This window comes from Mus caroli, unplaced genomic scaffold (assembly GCF_978045245.1).
Source record: "Mus caroli unplaced genomic scaffold, Mus_caroli_1 scaffold_2, whole genome shotgun sequence".
Classification (NCBI taxonomy): domain Eukaryota; kingdom Metazoa; phylum Chordata; class Mammalia; order Rodentia; family Muridae; genus Mus; species Mus caroli.
The window spans coordinates 164,551,810-164,566,852 of NW_028227257.1; the positions used below are offsets into that span (position 1 = coordinate 164,551,810).

The 15,043-nt window shown below is 38.6% G+C and overlaps 1 pseudogene; it reads left to right on the top strand.

Annotated features, from left to right (window-relative positions):
- Nucleotides 1–445: 445 nt before the first annotated feature.
- LOC115030558 (U2 spliceosomal RNA) lies at nucleotides 446–596 on the top strand (annotated as a pseudogene).
- The last annotated feature ends 14,447 nt before the right edge of the window (nucleotides 597–15,043 follow it).

The window sequence follows — 15,043 nt, forward strand, 5'->3', positions numbered from 1 at the left end:
GCATTCTAGACATTTAGTCAGTGAGTTGTTGAGAGGTCTTCATACCTTTCACCACACACTCATTATTTTATTCTAAATCCAAATACTTACCTGTCCATATGACAGTCCTGCCATTGGTCTCCTTGTTGCCATTTGTCCCATATCCCAATTTATCACTTTATAAACCAAGTTCTCTTTGTAAAGTAAGAACAATAATAATTAAAAAATAAAAACTCTGTGTGGTCCTGCAACTTTCTTGCAAAAAATAAAATAGAAAATAAAAAAATAAAAAATAAAAAAACAAACCTCCTTGGCTTTTCTGAAAAAATACATACTATATTCCATGTTTCTTATAAGAAAGACACCAGTCCTTCATTAAATTTCTTTGCGTCTTCTAATTTTTTTCCGTGTTTCTATGCGTTCTCATTCTCTTGGATACATAACTAGATGTAGAATTGCCAAGTCCATCGCTTCTCGGCCTTTTGGCTAAGATCAAGTGTAGAATTGCCAAGTCCTCTAATAATTTCATAGTTAGTAATCTGAGTGAGTGACAGCATTTTCCAAAGCAGATATAGTATTTATTTTACATTCTCAGTAATGTGAAAGGGTGTCCTTACTTCTTGATGTTGTAAACAATATTTAGTATTTTTGGACTTCTAAATTCCAGTCAATCTAGTTTATAAGGAGTAGTAACCTCTGGTTTCAGTTTGGATTTTTCTGCTGAATATTTATGTCAAGAGTCTCTTTAAGAGTTACAGAGACAATGTGTGGAGCGGAGATGGAAGGAAAGGACATCTAGAAACTACCTCATCTGGGGATCTATCCCATATACAGTCACCAAACCCAGACACTATTGTGGATGCCAACAAGTACTTGCTGACAGAAGCCTGATATAGCTGTCTCCTGAGAGGCTCTACCAGTGTCTGACAAATACAGAGGTGGATGCTCTCAGCCATCCATTGGGTTAAGCACAGGGTCTGCAATGGAGGAGCTAGAGAAAAGACTCAAGGAACTGAAGTGGTTTGCAGCCCCATAGGAGGAACAACAAGATGAACCAACCAGTACCCCTAGTGCTCCCAGAGACTAAACCACCAACCAAAGAGTACACATGGAGGGACTCATGGCTCCAGCTGCATATGGAGCAGAGGGTGGCCTAATCAGTCATCAGTGGGAGAAGAGGCTCTTGGTCCTGTGAAGGCTCTATGCCCCAGTGTACGGGAATGCCAGGGCTAGGAAGTGGGACTGGATGGGTTGGTGAGCAGGGGGAGGGGAGAAGGGAAACCAAGAAAGGGGATAACATTTGAAATATAAATAAAATATCTACTAAAAAAAATTAAGGACACACACACACACACACACACACACACAGAGTATCTTCAAGTGCTTATTCACCATTTGGACCCAGAAACTCTACCATCTAAATGACTCAGGCATTAAATTGTCAGTTATAGGAGGAACCTGACAGAAAATGTGCTGAACATGGCAGTCTGATCACACTGGAAAATTCTGCAATGAAGAAGACAGTGGTACTCTACATGGTAGAGTTCCTTCAATGGACACATGAACAGACCAAGCAGGACAAAAGGTAAGTACACTTGATGTTAGACCATAAAGGGGCAACGATAATACTCCCCTCACACTTACTACAAAATATGTAGTTCATAATAACTTAGAGTAGCATCATTAGTTGTGAAAGAAATTTCAAGAATACCTTAAATTGTCTATCTAAAATAAATATAAAATATAGATATTTTCAAGCAGATAAAAGTCTTAATAATTTGCTGCCTTTAGACATATGCTTGTTAAGGCAATACTACAGGCAGGGGGCAGGTAATAGTACAAAACTGAAATTAGGAACTCTCCAAAAATAAAGAACAACACAAAATCATGGAAAAAATTATTTTTTCATATTTTTAATTTATCTAAAAGAAAATGCAAAGAGGGATGTAATATAGAGTTTTGACACTATAGAGATTTATAAAATATTACAAAACAGCATATAAAAGGGAGGAAATACTACTTTAAGGTATTCACCCATGAAATGGCATTTGAAAGCTGGCAAAGTAGATAATGCACAGTTTATACTATACGGCCACCACTTGAAACAATATATATTTACTAAAATATGTAAAGGTTTTTAAAACAAGATTGTATCATTTTTTAAAAGCTTTTACAATAAGTGAAGAGCTATTAACATTATTAAATATCTGGCATGATTGCAAAATGCAAGATTTTTATGTACATTGTCAATTTTAAAGCCAATTAACTTATCTTTTCATGCTGTAAGTACTCTGAAGATCCAAACAGTAACAAAGTAGGATTGCTATAGTAAAGGACTGTGCGGAAAACACTGTATGTTACTCTCAGCACTTGCAAGCGCCATTCACATTGGAAGTTTAAACAACAAGCAGTGAGATGGAATCTCCTACTTGTCCTTTTTTATTACAGCAGGAAAGTAATAAACTTGCATTATGAAATCACTTCCCAGGGTTTCATCTTTCAAATATACCATCAAAAATCTAGATAGTGTAAAGAAGAAAGGAGCTTCCGGCAAAAAAAGAAACTTATGTGTTCTAGTTTTAACAAGAAAAAATGCCATTGTTTCTTTGTTCCTTCTATGGTTTAAAAAAAGAAAACAAAACAAAAAAACCTCCATTTTTAATGATTGATTCCTTGGAGCTAAAAGACAAAAGGAAACTACACTCATGCTTTCAGTGACTACTGCAATCATACTTAATTCCAGTGAAACACAGAGTTGTTTAATCCTCATCAACTTTGCTCTGTTTTTAACTTCTATCTGAATGCTGAGCACTCTGATAATGAGTTGAAGAAACACATCAGCCCCTGGCCCTTCCCTCACATGAATTGATCTGCCTACATTTCTACTACTTTTAGGCAAGGGAATGAGCAGACACAAGACTGGTTTCCTGACACCTTTTCCTATTCTCTGTTTGTTTTGGGTTCTGCCTCTTGATGTTGAAGTAGATCAAAGCACCTTCAAAGCTTCATCTTTCTCATTGTCTGGAAAGTTAGGGTGTGATAGAGGCTGAGGAAGAGTAACAAGAATGTTTGAAGCAGCTACAATACTATATGACATCAATTGTGGTAAGAGCTGAGTTGTGTAGGAAGGATATTTACCTGTTGTGGAAGCTTTTTCTGTAACATCAGACAGAAATAATCATTTGAAGGTAGGTTTCCATAGGAAGGTAGCCTCTTTGTGAAGTACATGTCCAGTGTAGTGGATGAGTCTGAAGGGAAGGTAGGGTGTCTCAAATGTGAATTAAATTGAAAAACCTCAAAATAGAAAAGGCCATGCACTTAAACATCCATGGCATTGGATAGTTTGTGTTACTGGGCAAACAACTAAGTGGGCAGAACTGCAAAGACTTCAGAAACTACAGAGTAAGTAGTCTACTAAATATGTAGTTGCTGAGATATATTTAATGCTCTTGAAAATTAGTGAAATGAATTTGGGGAAATCCCTAATCTGTATTATCTTCATTCTGGGGGAGACATCATATATTAGTCTTCATCATTGTGTGTGTGTGTGAACATCTAGAGTTTTAAATGAAAATGTTAAATATTTAATTTTTGTTAAAAAATGTAACATAACATTTCTGATTGTGACATAAATTATCAAATTTTCTTGAAAAGCAAATTTCCAAGGTTGTCTTCCAGTAACAGGTTTTATTTCATCCCCCTCTGCCACCTGTGTTACTATCTTTATTATCACACTTTATCTATAGTTTCTTTCCACCATCATTATCAAATCCCTCTATAGTTTAGCTTTTATTCTGTATGTATAGAATATATGTAAGATAGAATTTTATTTAGGAGAGGTGTCTGCCCCACCCGGGAGGGCTTTACCACACCATCTGGGAGAGCCATCTTGGGGTCCCCGATTCTGCAAAGACTGGTCTGTGCAGGTGAGTGTGGACTGCAGAGGCTAACAGCTTCTGGGACAGGCAGAAGCCACAGAGCTTCTGGGCAGACCTTGTTTTGGGCTCCAGACACCTGGGCACCTTCCCTGCCAGAGGAGAGGTGTCTGCCCAACTCAGGAGGGCTTTGCCACAGCATCTGGGGGAGCCATCTTGGCTCCTGGATTCCACCTAGACTAGTCTGCACAGGGGAGAGTGTGGACTACAGAAGCTAACAGCTTCTGGACAGGCAGAAGCCACAGAGCTTCTGGGGCAGACCATGTTTTGGGCTCCAGACATCCGGGCATCTTCCCTGCCAGAGGAGAGGTGTCCACTCTGCCAGGGAGGGCTTTACCACAGCATCTGGGGGAGCCATCTTGGTTCCTGGATTCTGCCAAGACTAGTCTGTGCAGGTAAGAGTGTGGAATGCAGAGGCTAGCAGCTTCTGGGATAGGCAGAAGCCACAGAGCTTCTGGGACAGACCTTGTTTCAGGCTCCAGACATCCGGGCACCTTCCCTGCCAGAGGAGAGGTATCTGGCTCACCCAGGAGGGCTTTGCCACAGCATCTGGGGGAGACATCTTGTTTCCTGAATCCTGTCGAGATTACTCTGTACAGGTGGGTAAGAGTGTGGATACAGAAGCTACACAGATTCTGGGACAAGCCCTGTTTCGGGCCTTCATCTTCTACCAGGAGGCAGGTCCGAATGCCAGATATCTGTCCACCTTCCTTGTAAGAGGAGAGTTTGACTGCAGAGAGTGCTCTAACCACTGAAACTCAGGAGAGATCTAGATATACAGGTCTGCTGATAGAGGCTAACAGAATCACAAGAGGAACAAGATCTAACCAGAGACAACTACAACAACTAACTCCAGAGATTACCAGATGGCAAAAGGCAAAGGTAAGAAACTTACTAACAGATAAGAAGACCACCCACCATCATCAGACCCAGCTCTCCCACCTCAGCCAGATCTGGGTACCCTAACACACCCAAAAAGCTAGACCCAGATTTAAAAGCATATCTCATAATGATGGTAGAGGACATCAAGAAGGACTTTAATAACTCACTTAAAGAAATACATGAGAACACTGCTAAAGAGTTACAAGTCCTTAAGGAAAAACAGGAAAACACAACCAAAGAGGTGGAAGTCCTTAAAGAAAAACAGGAAAACACATCCAAGCAGGTGATGGAAATGAACAAAACCATACAAGACCTAGAAAGGGAAGTAGACACAATAAAGACAACCTGAAGTGAGGCAACGCTGGAGATAGAAACCCTAGGAAAGAAATCTGGAACCATAGATGTGAGCATCAGCATCAGAATACAATAGATGGAAGAGAGGATCTCAGGTGCAGAAGATTCCATAGAGAACATCAGCACAACAATCAAAGAAAATGCAAAATGCAAAAAGATCCTACCTCAAAACATCCAGGAAATCCAGGACACAATGAGAAGACCAAACCTAGGGATAATAAGAATTGATGAGAATGAAGATTTTCAACTTAAAGGACCGGCAAATATCTTCAACAAAATTATAGAAGAAAACTTCCCAAACCTAAAGAAAGAGATGCCCATGAACATACAAGAAGCCTACCGAACTCCAAATAGACTGGACTAGAAAAGAAATTCCTTCTGACACATAATAATCAGAACAACAAATGCACTAAATAAAGATAGAATATTAAAAGAAGTAAGGGGAAAAGGTCAAGTAACATATAAAGGCAGGCCTATCAGAATTACACCAGACTTTTCACCAGAGACTATGAAAGCCAGATGATCCTGGACAGATGTTATACAGACACTAAGAGAACACAAAGGCCAGCCAAGGCTATTATACACAGCCAAACTTTCAATTACCATAGATGGAGAAACCAAAGTATTCCATGATAAAAACAAATTCACACATTATCTTTCCATGAATCCAGCCCTTCAAAGGACAATAACAGAAAATTACCAATACAAGGACGGAAACCACGTCCTAGAAAAAGCAAGAAAGTAATCCCTCAACAAACCAAAAAGAAGACAGCCACAAGAACAGATTGCCAACTCTAACAACAAAAATAGCAGGAAGCAACAATTACTTTTCCTTAATATCTCTTAATATTAATGGACTCAATTCCCCAATAAAAAGACATAGACTAACAGACTGGCTACACAAACAGGACCCAACATTTTGCTGCTTACAGGAAATCCATCTCAGGGAAAAATACAGACACTATCTCAGAGTGAAAGGCTGAAAAACAATTTTCCAAGCAAATGATCAGAAGAAATCAGCTGGAGTAGCTATTCTAATATCTAATAAAATTGACTTCTAACCCAAAGTTATCAAAAAAGACAAGGAGTGGGACTTCATACTCATCAAAGATAAAATCTTCCAAAAAGGAACTCCGATTTCTGAATATCTATGCTCCAAATGCAAAGGCAGCCACATTCATTAAAGAGACTTTAGTAAAGCTCAAAACACATATTGCACCTCACACAATAATAGTGGGAGACTTCAACACACCACTCTCATCAATGGACAGATCATGGAAAAGTAAAATAAACAGGAACACAGTGGAAACTAAGAGAAGTTATGAAACAAATGGATTTAACAGATATCTACAGAACATTTTATCCTAAAACAAAAGGATATACCTTCTTCTCAGCACCTAATGATACCTTCTCCAAAATTGACCATACAATTGGTCACAAAACAGGCCTCAACAAATACAAAAATATTTAAATTGTCTCATGCATCCTATCAGATCACCATGGACTAAGGCTGATCTTCAATAACAATATAAATAATAGAAAGCCAACATTCATGTGGAAACTGAACAACACTCTTCTCAATGATACCTTGGTCAAGGAAGGAATAAAGAAAGAAATTAAAGACTTTTTAGAGTTTAATGAAAATGAAGCCACAATGTACCCAAACTTATGGGACACAATGAAAGCATTTCTAAGAGGAAAACTCATAGCTCTGTGTGCCTCCAAAAAGAAACTAGAGGCAACACACCTAAAAGCTCTAGAACAAAAGGAAGCAAATTCACCCAAGAGGAGTAGAAGGCAGGAAATAATCAAACTCAGGGGCGAATTCAACCAAGTGGAAACAAGAAGAACTATTCAAAGAATCAACCAAACAAGGAGATGGTTCTTTGAGAATATCAACAAGATTGTTAAACCCTTAGCTAGAATAACTAGAGGGCTCAGGAACAGCATCCTAATTAACAAAATCACAAATGAAAAGGGAGACATAAAATCAGATCCTGAAGAAATCCAAAACACCATCAGATCCTTCTACAAAAGTAGAATCTGGATGAAATGAACAAATTTATAGACAAATACCAGGTACCAAATTTAAATCAGGATCATATTAATGACTTAAACAGTCCTATATCCCCTATATCCCCTAATGAAATAGAAGCAGTCATTAATCGTCTCCCAACCAAAAAAAAAGTTCAGGATTAGATGGATTTAGTGCAGAGTTCTAGTAGACATTCAAAGAAGATCTAATTCCAGTTCTTCACAAACTATTCCACAAAATAGAAGCAGAAGGTACCCTAACCAATTCATTCTATGAAGTCACAATTACTCTGATACCTAAACCACAGAAAGACCCAACAAAGATAGAGAACTTTGGACCAATTTCCCTTATGAATATCGATGCAAAAATACTCAATAAAATTCTTGCCAACCGAATCCAAGAACACATTAAAACAATCATCCATCCTGACCAAGTAGGTTTCATTCCAGGGATGAAGGGATCATTTAATATATGGAAATCCATCAAAGTAATCCACTACATAAACAAACTCAAAGACAAAAACCTCATGATCATCTCCTTAGATGCAGAAAAAAGATTTAACAAAATCCAAGACCCATTCATGGTAAAAGTCTTGCAAAGATTAGGAATTCAAGGCCCATACCTAAACATGATAAAAGCAATCTACAGCAAACCAGCAGCCAACATCAAAGTAAATGGTGAGAAGCTGGAAGCAATCCCACTAAAATCAGGGGCTAGACAAGGCTGTCCACTTTCTCCCTACCTATTCAACATTGTACTTGAAGTCCTAGCCAGAGCAATTTGACAACAAAAGGAGATCAAGGGGATACAAATTGGAAAGGAAGAAATCAAAATATCACTTTGTACAGATGATATGATAATATATATAAATGACCCTAAAAACTCCACCAGAGAACTCCTAAACCTGATAAACAGCTTCAGTGAAGTAGCTGGATATAAAATTAACTCAAACATGTCAATGGCCTTTCTCTACACAAAGGATAAACAGACTGAGAGAGAAATTAATGAAACAACACCCTTCTCAATAGTCTCAAATAATATAAAATACCTTGGTGTTACTCTAAGGAAGTGAAAGATCTGTATGATAAAAACTTCAAGTCTCTGAAGAAAGAAATTAATGATGATCTCTGAAGATGGAAAGATCTCCCATGCTCATGGATGGGCAGAATCAATATAGTAAAAATGGCTATCTTGCCAAAAGCAATCTACAGAGTCAATGCAATCCCCATCAAAATTCCAACTCAATTCTTCAAGAATTAGAAAGGGTAATTTGCAAATTCATCTGGAATAACAAAAAACCTAGGATAGCAAAAACTCTTCTCAAGGATAAAAGAACCTCTGGTGGAATAACCATGCCTGACCTTAAACTGTACTATAGAGCAATTGTGATAAAAACTGCATGGTACTGGTATAGCGACAGACAAGTAGAATAATGGAATAGAATTGAAGACCAAGAAATGAACCCACACATCCATGGCCACTTGATCTTTGACAAGAGAGCTAAAGCCATCCAGTGGAAAAAAGACAGCATCTTCAACAAATGGTGCTGGCTTGACTTGTGGTTATCATGTAGAAGAATGGGAATTGATCCCTTCCTATCTCCTTGTACTGAGGTCAAATCTAAGTGGATCAAGGAACTCCACATAAAACCAGAGACACTGAAACTTATAGAGGAGAAAGTGGGGAAAAGCCTCGAAGATATGGAGACAGGGGAAAAATTCCTGAATAGAACAGCAATGGCTTGTGCTGTAAGATTGAGAATTGACAAATGGGACCTCATAAAATTGCAAAGTTTCTGTAAGGCAAAAGACACTGTCAATAAGACAAAAAGGCCACCAACAGATTGGTAAAGGATATTTACCAATCCTAAATCAGATAGGGGACTAAGATCTAATATATATAAAGGACTCAAGAAGGTGGACTCCTGAAATTCAAATAACCCCATTAAAAAATGGGGCTCAGAGCTAAACAAAGAATTTTCACCTGAGGAATACCGAATGGCTGAGAAGCACCTGAAAACATGTTCAGCATCCTTAATCATCAGGGAAATGCAAATCAAAACAACCCTGAGATTCCAACTCACACCAGCCAGAATGGCTAAGGTCAAAAATTCAGGTGACAGCAGATGCTGGCGAGGATGTGGAGAAAGAGGAACACTCCTCCATTGTTGGTGGAATGCAAGCTTGTACAACCACTCTCGAAATCAGTCTGGTGGTTCCTCAGAAAATGGGACATAATACTACAGGAGGATCTCGCAATACCTCTCCTGGACATATATCCAGAAGATGTTTTAACCAGTAAGAAGGACACATGCTCAACTATGTTCATAGCAGCCTTATTTATAATAGCCAGAAGCTGGAAAGATCCCAAATGCCCCTCAACAGAGGAATGGATACAGACAATGTGGTACATTTACACAATGGAGTACTACTCAGCTATTAAAAAGAATGAATTTATGAAATTCCTAGGCAAATGGATGAACCTGGAGGACATCATTCTGAGTGAAGTAATCCAATCCCAAAAGAACTCACATGATATGTACTCACTGATAAGTGGATATTAGCCCAGAAACTTAGAATACCCAAGATACAAGATATAATTTGCAAAATACATGATATTCAAGAAGGTAGACCAAAGTGTGGACACTTTGTCCCTTCTTAGAATTGGGAACAAAACACCCATGGAAGGAGTTACAGAGACAAAGTTTGGAGCTGAAACAAAAGGATGGACCATCTAGAGACTGCCATACCCGGGGATCCATCCCATAATCAGCCTCCAATCACTGACACCATTGCACACACTAGCAAGAATTTGCTGAAAGAACCCTGATATAGCCATCTCTTGCGAGGCTATGCAGGGGCCTAGCAAACACAGAAGTTGATGCTCATAGTCAACTATTACATGGAACACAGGACCCCCAGTGGAGGAGCTAGAGAAAGTATCCAGTGAGCTGAAGGGGTCTGCAACCCTATAGGTGGAACAACAATATAAACAAACTAGTACCCCCTGGAGCTCATGTCTCTAGCTGCATATGTATCAGAAGATGGCCTAGTCGGCTATCAGTGGAAAGAGAGGCCCCTTGGTCTTGCAAACTTTACATGCCTCAGTACAGGGGAAGGCTAGGGCCAAGAAGTGGGAGTGTGTGGGGGGAGGGTATTGGAGTGGGAGGTTTTGGGGACTTTCAGGGTAGCACTGGAAATGTAAATGAAGAAAATACCTAATTAAAAAAATAATTTAAAAAAAAAGGAAAACAAAAGAATTTTATTTAGTCTTGAATCTGTGGTTTACCTGCCTGGACATAATAGATATCATTTAATTTTTCTTATTTGGTAAGCATATATGTGTGTACTTTTGCATGTGTGTGGGCACATATGTATGCACATGTGTGGAGGTGTGAGTTTGGTGTACAGTGTCATCCTCATGATTGAAGTAGGATCTCCTAATTGAACCTAAAGCTCATCAAAATGACTGATGTGGCTAGTCAGATTGCTCCAGGGATCTCCTCAACACTGAAATCATGTGTAGACTGCCATGCCCACCTGTCATTTGTGGGTGCTCAGGAAAACTCCTGTCCTCACACTTGCTTAGCAATATTTTAATCACAGGCCCATCTCCATAGCTATTTATATAAATACATATTTATGTTATTTCAGCTCAAAATTGTTACTACTTTTCAGGCATACTGAAGGAAATTATTAAAGATTCTGATATTAATATAATAATAATATTGATCTTTCATAAGTCCGCTTTAATTTGGTATTCAATTCTATTAAAATAGACTTCATGAGCTGGTTAATAATGAATGTTATTAAGAGACCTTTATAATAACACAGTTCCGGGTTTTATACATTCAGTTCTCTGGACATACATACCTGAAACACAAGTTTAAAAGGAACCTCATATGCCACCTCTGAATGTTTCATTGTAGAGTGAATATTAATAAAGCTAGTCACATGAACTTTTAATTATAAGTTTCTTTTGTTTTTTTATGTCTAATCCTTCATAAGCAAAAAATAAGATAATATATGTGTGAAGAATGGATGAAAGAATTTTGAGAAACCTGAAAAGCTGCATTTTTCTGACATATCCTTCCTCAGCAGCCATAGCCTGTGCTAGTCCTAACACCTTAAGTTGAATTTTTTATTATATTCTACACAATTCAAAATTTATCTCCAACACAGATAATCTATAAACTATTAAAGTCAAACAATGACAGTTTGTTTCATTTGTCTCATATAACAGTTCTTTACAGAATGGGTGTCTTTATACACTTTAGCCAGTTCTACATATCAAATCCTGAAGCCCCAATGTGAAAGCACTCAGAGATGGGATGCTGGGAGGTAATTTAAGCCAAATAAATTCATTAGGATGATCATAGTTGCTCTCTTATAGTAGTAGACACAAATTCCTCAAACTGACAGTGGAGAAGGATGCCCTGTGGAATGGAGGCCCTCTGCAAGCAACAGTGCCTAATAATGGAGCAAACTTGTTCATTCTCTTCATGTTGGACTTACCAGCTTCCAAAGGACAATAGATCTAAAGCAGATAGTTTCCTCTTGTTTGAGTCAAAAAGTCTGTGGTATTTCATTATAGAAACTGGACGTGAGGAAAGTTGCATTGTGTTTCAGGTGATTGTAATGGTTTCTACCAGCAGAAGCTGTCTTTGACCCATTCATGGGAGAAAGGAGACATCGTAAAAGGAGACTGAGAAGTGCACAGAATTAAAGGGAAGGCAGAATGACCAGAAGCTGCAAAGATTCCTCATATTTGCTCTACATCAACCATGTTCAAGGATTTCCATTAAATGTCCAACCACTCTCCAGTCTTGTGTAAGATGTTAGTTGTGATCAGAAAGAAAGTAACCTTTTATTTTGGTTCAATCAAGTTGGTATATAGAACTCAGGGCTTGCTAAAATCGAGTTTTAAAGGGCTTTCAGCCACAATTGTCCTTAATTTTGCTGTCTTCCAGTTTCATTTGCAATGTAGCTCTAGCATTTTAACTGAAAAGGGAGGTGGTGGCAAAGGGCCAGTTTAAAGAGAAGAAATCTGCTCCACACGCTCCTGCAGCAAGTGCTCTGACATGCCGAGCCATCCTGCCAGCCCTCAACTCCATCCTTTGAAAGGCTAAATTTTTCAGTGTAAAACTTTCTCAATTTGAACGGAAACTCTTTGGAAATTATAAAAAATAATATTTGTGTGAAAACACCTAAGTTGGAAAACTAGGGCATCACTAATATGCCTTTCAAGTTTTCTCTTCAGTTCCATTCCGAAACCTGCAGCTCTGAACATGGCATTCAGAGGATGTGTAGTATTTTTAGCATCCACTCTCTTCACTGTGTTATGAGATTGACAAGAGTGAATGTAGTTGTACTGTGTTTATTTTCATTCTCATACATTGTTATTATTTTTTACATTTTTTGTAGTGTAGGTAAAGCTAACTGGCAGTAATTTAGTTGATTACCTGGAATCTGTATGAGTGTAGTTCCTCAAAGATGTGATAACTAAGCCACGGAGTCGGCCCATACTCACGATCAGCAAGAATGAGCAGCCTCACTGCTTGTCAACATTTTTAATATGTCCCATCCTTGAAATTTGCTGAATTTGTCAACTCAGACAAAAATGCCATACACTGAGAGATTGTGATCTGAAGCCCAAGAATTGCAGAATCAAGATGCCAAAAAGGATACGTTTTATTTCGAAGACTCTTGTTTTGTGTTTTTTTTTCACAGTTTTTTTTTTCTGTAGGCAATTTCTTCATTTACTTCCAATGCTATCCCAAAAGTCCCCCATACAGCCCCGCCCACTCGCCTACCCATGCACTCCCACTTCTTGTCCCTGGCATTCCCCTGTGCTGAGGCATATAAAGTGTGCAAGACCAATGGGCCTCTCTTTTCAATGATGGCCGACTACGCCATCTTCTGATACATATGCTGCTAGATACACGAGCTCGGGGGGCAAGGGGGGCGTGTAACTGGTTAGTTCATATTGTTGTTCCACCTATAGGGTTGCAGACCCCTTTAGCTCCTTGGGTACTTTCTCGAGCTCCTCCATAGGAGGCCCTGTGATCCATCCAATAGCTGACTGTGAGTATCTACTTCTGTGTTTGTTAGGCCTCAGGCCTCGGCATAGCCTCTCAAGAGACAGCTATATCTGGGTCCTTTCAGCAAAATCTTGCTAGTGTATGCAATGGTGTCAGCGTTTGGAGGCTGATTATGGGATGGATCCCTGGGTATGGCAGTCTCTAGATGGTCCATCCTTTCCTTGCAGCTCCAAACTTTGTCTCTGTAACTTCTTCCAAGGGTGTTTTGTTCCCAATTCTAAGAAGGGGCAAAGTGTCCACACTTTGGTCTTCGTTCTTCTTGAGTTTCATGTGTTTTGCAAATGGTATCTTGTATCTTGGGTATTCTAAGTTTCTGGGCTAATATCCACTTATCAGTGAGTGCATATCATGTGAGTTCTTTTGTGATTGGGTTACCTAACTCAGAATGATGCCCTCCAGGTCCATCCATTTGCCTAGGAATTTCACAAATTCATTCTTTTTAATAGCTGAGTAGTACTCCATTTTGTAAATGTACCACATTTTCGTATCCATTCCTCTGTTGAGGGGCATTTGGGATCTTTCCAGCTTCTGGCTATTATAAATAAGGCTGCTATGAACATAGTGGAGCATGTTTTATTACCAGTTGGAACATCTTCTGGATATATGCTCAGGAGAGGTATTGCAGGATCCTCCAGTAGTACTATGTCCAATTTTCTGAGGAACCACAATAACCCCATTAAAAAATGGGGCTCAGAGCTAAACAAAGAATTCTCACCTGAGGAATACCAAATGGCTGAGAAGCACCTGAAAAAAGGTTCAGCATCCTTAATCATCAGGGAAATGCAAATCAAAGCAACCCTGAGATTCCACCTCACACCAGTCAGAATGGCTAAGATCAAAAATTCAGGTGACAGCAGATGCTGGTGAGGATATGGAGAAAGAGGAACACTCCTCCATTGTTGGTAGGATTGAAACTTGTACAACCACTCTGGAAGACTTGTTTTGCTTATGGAACCATTTTTTCTTTTTTCTTTTCTATGCCCTGGAAGATGGATTAAACTATTTGATGTCCTTTTGTCTAAGGATATGACCCTCAGGAAATTAATTACTTCCAGACAGCTCATTCCTTAACATTACTTGCAGGGGATTTATAGCTTCACTATACCAATTTTGACTATACAAACACATTCAATCTAGAATCTTTTGTTATTATCAATATGTTTTTAAATGTGGACTTACAATATCTGCAGCCCTCTAGCTGTAAATTTCATTTCTATCTTCCTGATAACTTCAAAGGTTGTAGATTTGTACATATCTTTACTGGATCCTTGCTTTTCTGAATTTAATGTTCATTACCAAATTTTCTGATGATTCTTCCTTTGGGGTTTGTAGTGTTCAAATCTTGTATATGAATCACTCATTGGTTTCAAATGTTTCAAATAAGATTTCCCACTCTATAATTTATTCTTCCATTGCTTAATGTTTTATTTATTGAACAGGAAAAATTTCAATTTAATGTTACCCAGTTTTAAAATCTTTTTCTGTAGTCAAAAATACCACTTCATTTTTATTTGAATCTGCCTTTCTCTGCCTTTATGGTGTGTGTGTGTGTGTGTGTGTGTATGTGTGTGTGTGTGTGTGTGTGTGTGTGTGTGTGTGTGTGTGTGTATGAATTCTCCTGTTCCAGGATTCATGTATAAAAGTCATACGAAAATTTTCTGGAAATCATCATTTAGGTCTTGGGATTTAACTCTAAATGGTGACAACTATCATTAGCTGCTAAGCCATCTCACTGTCTCACAAATAGAGGATCACAGG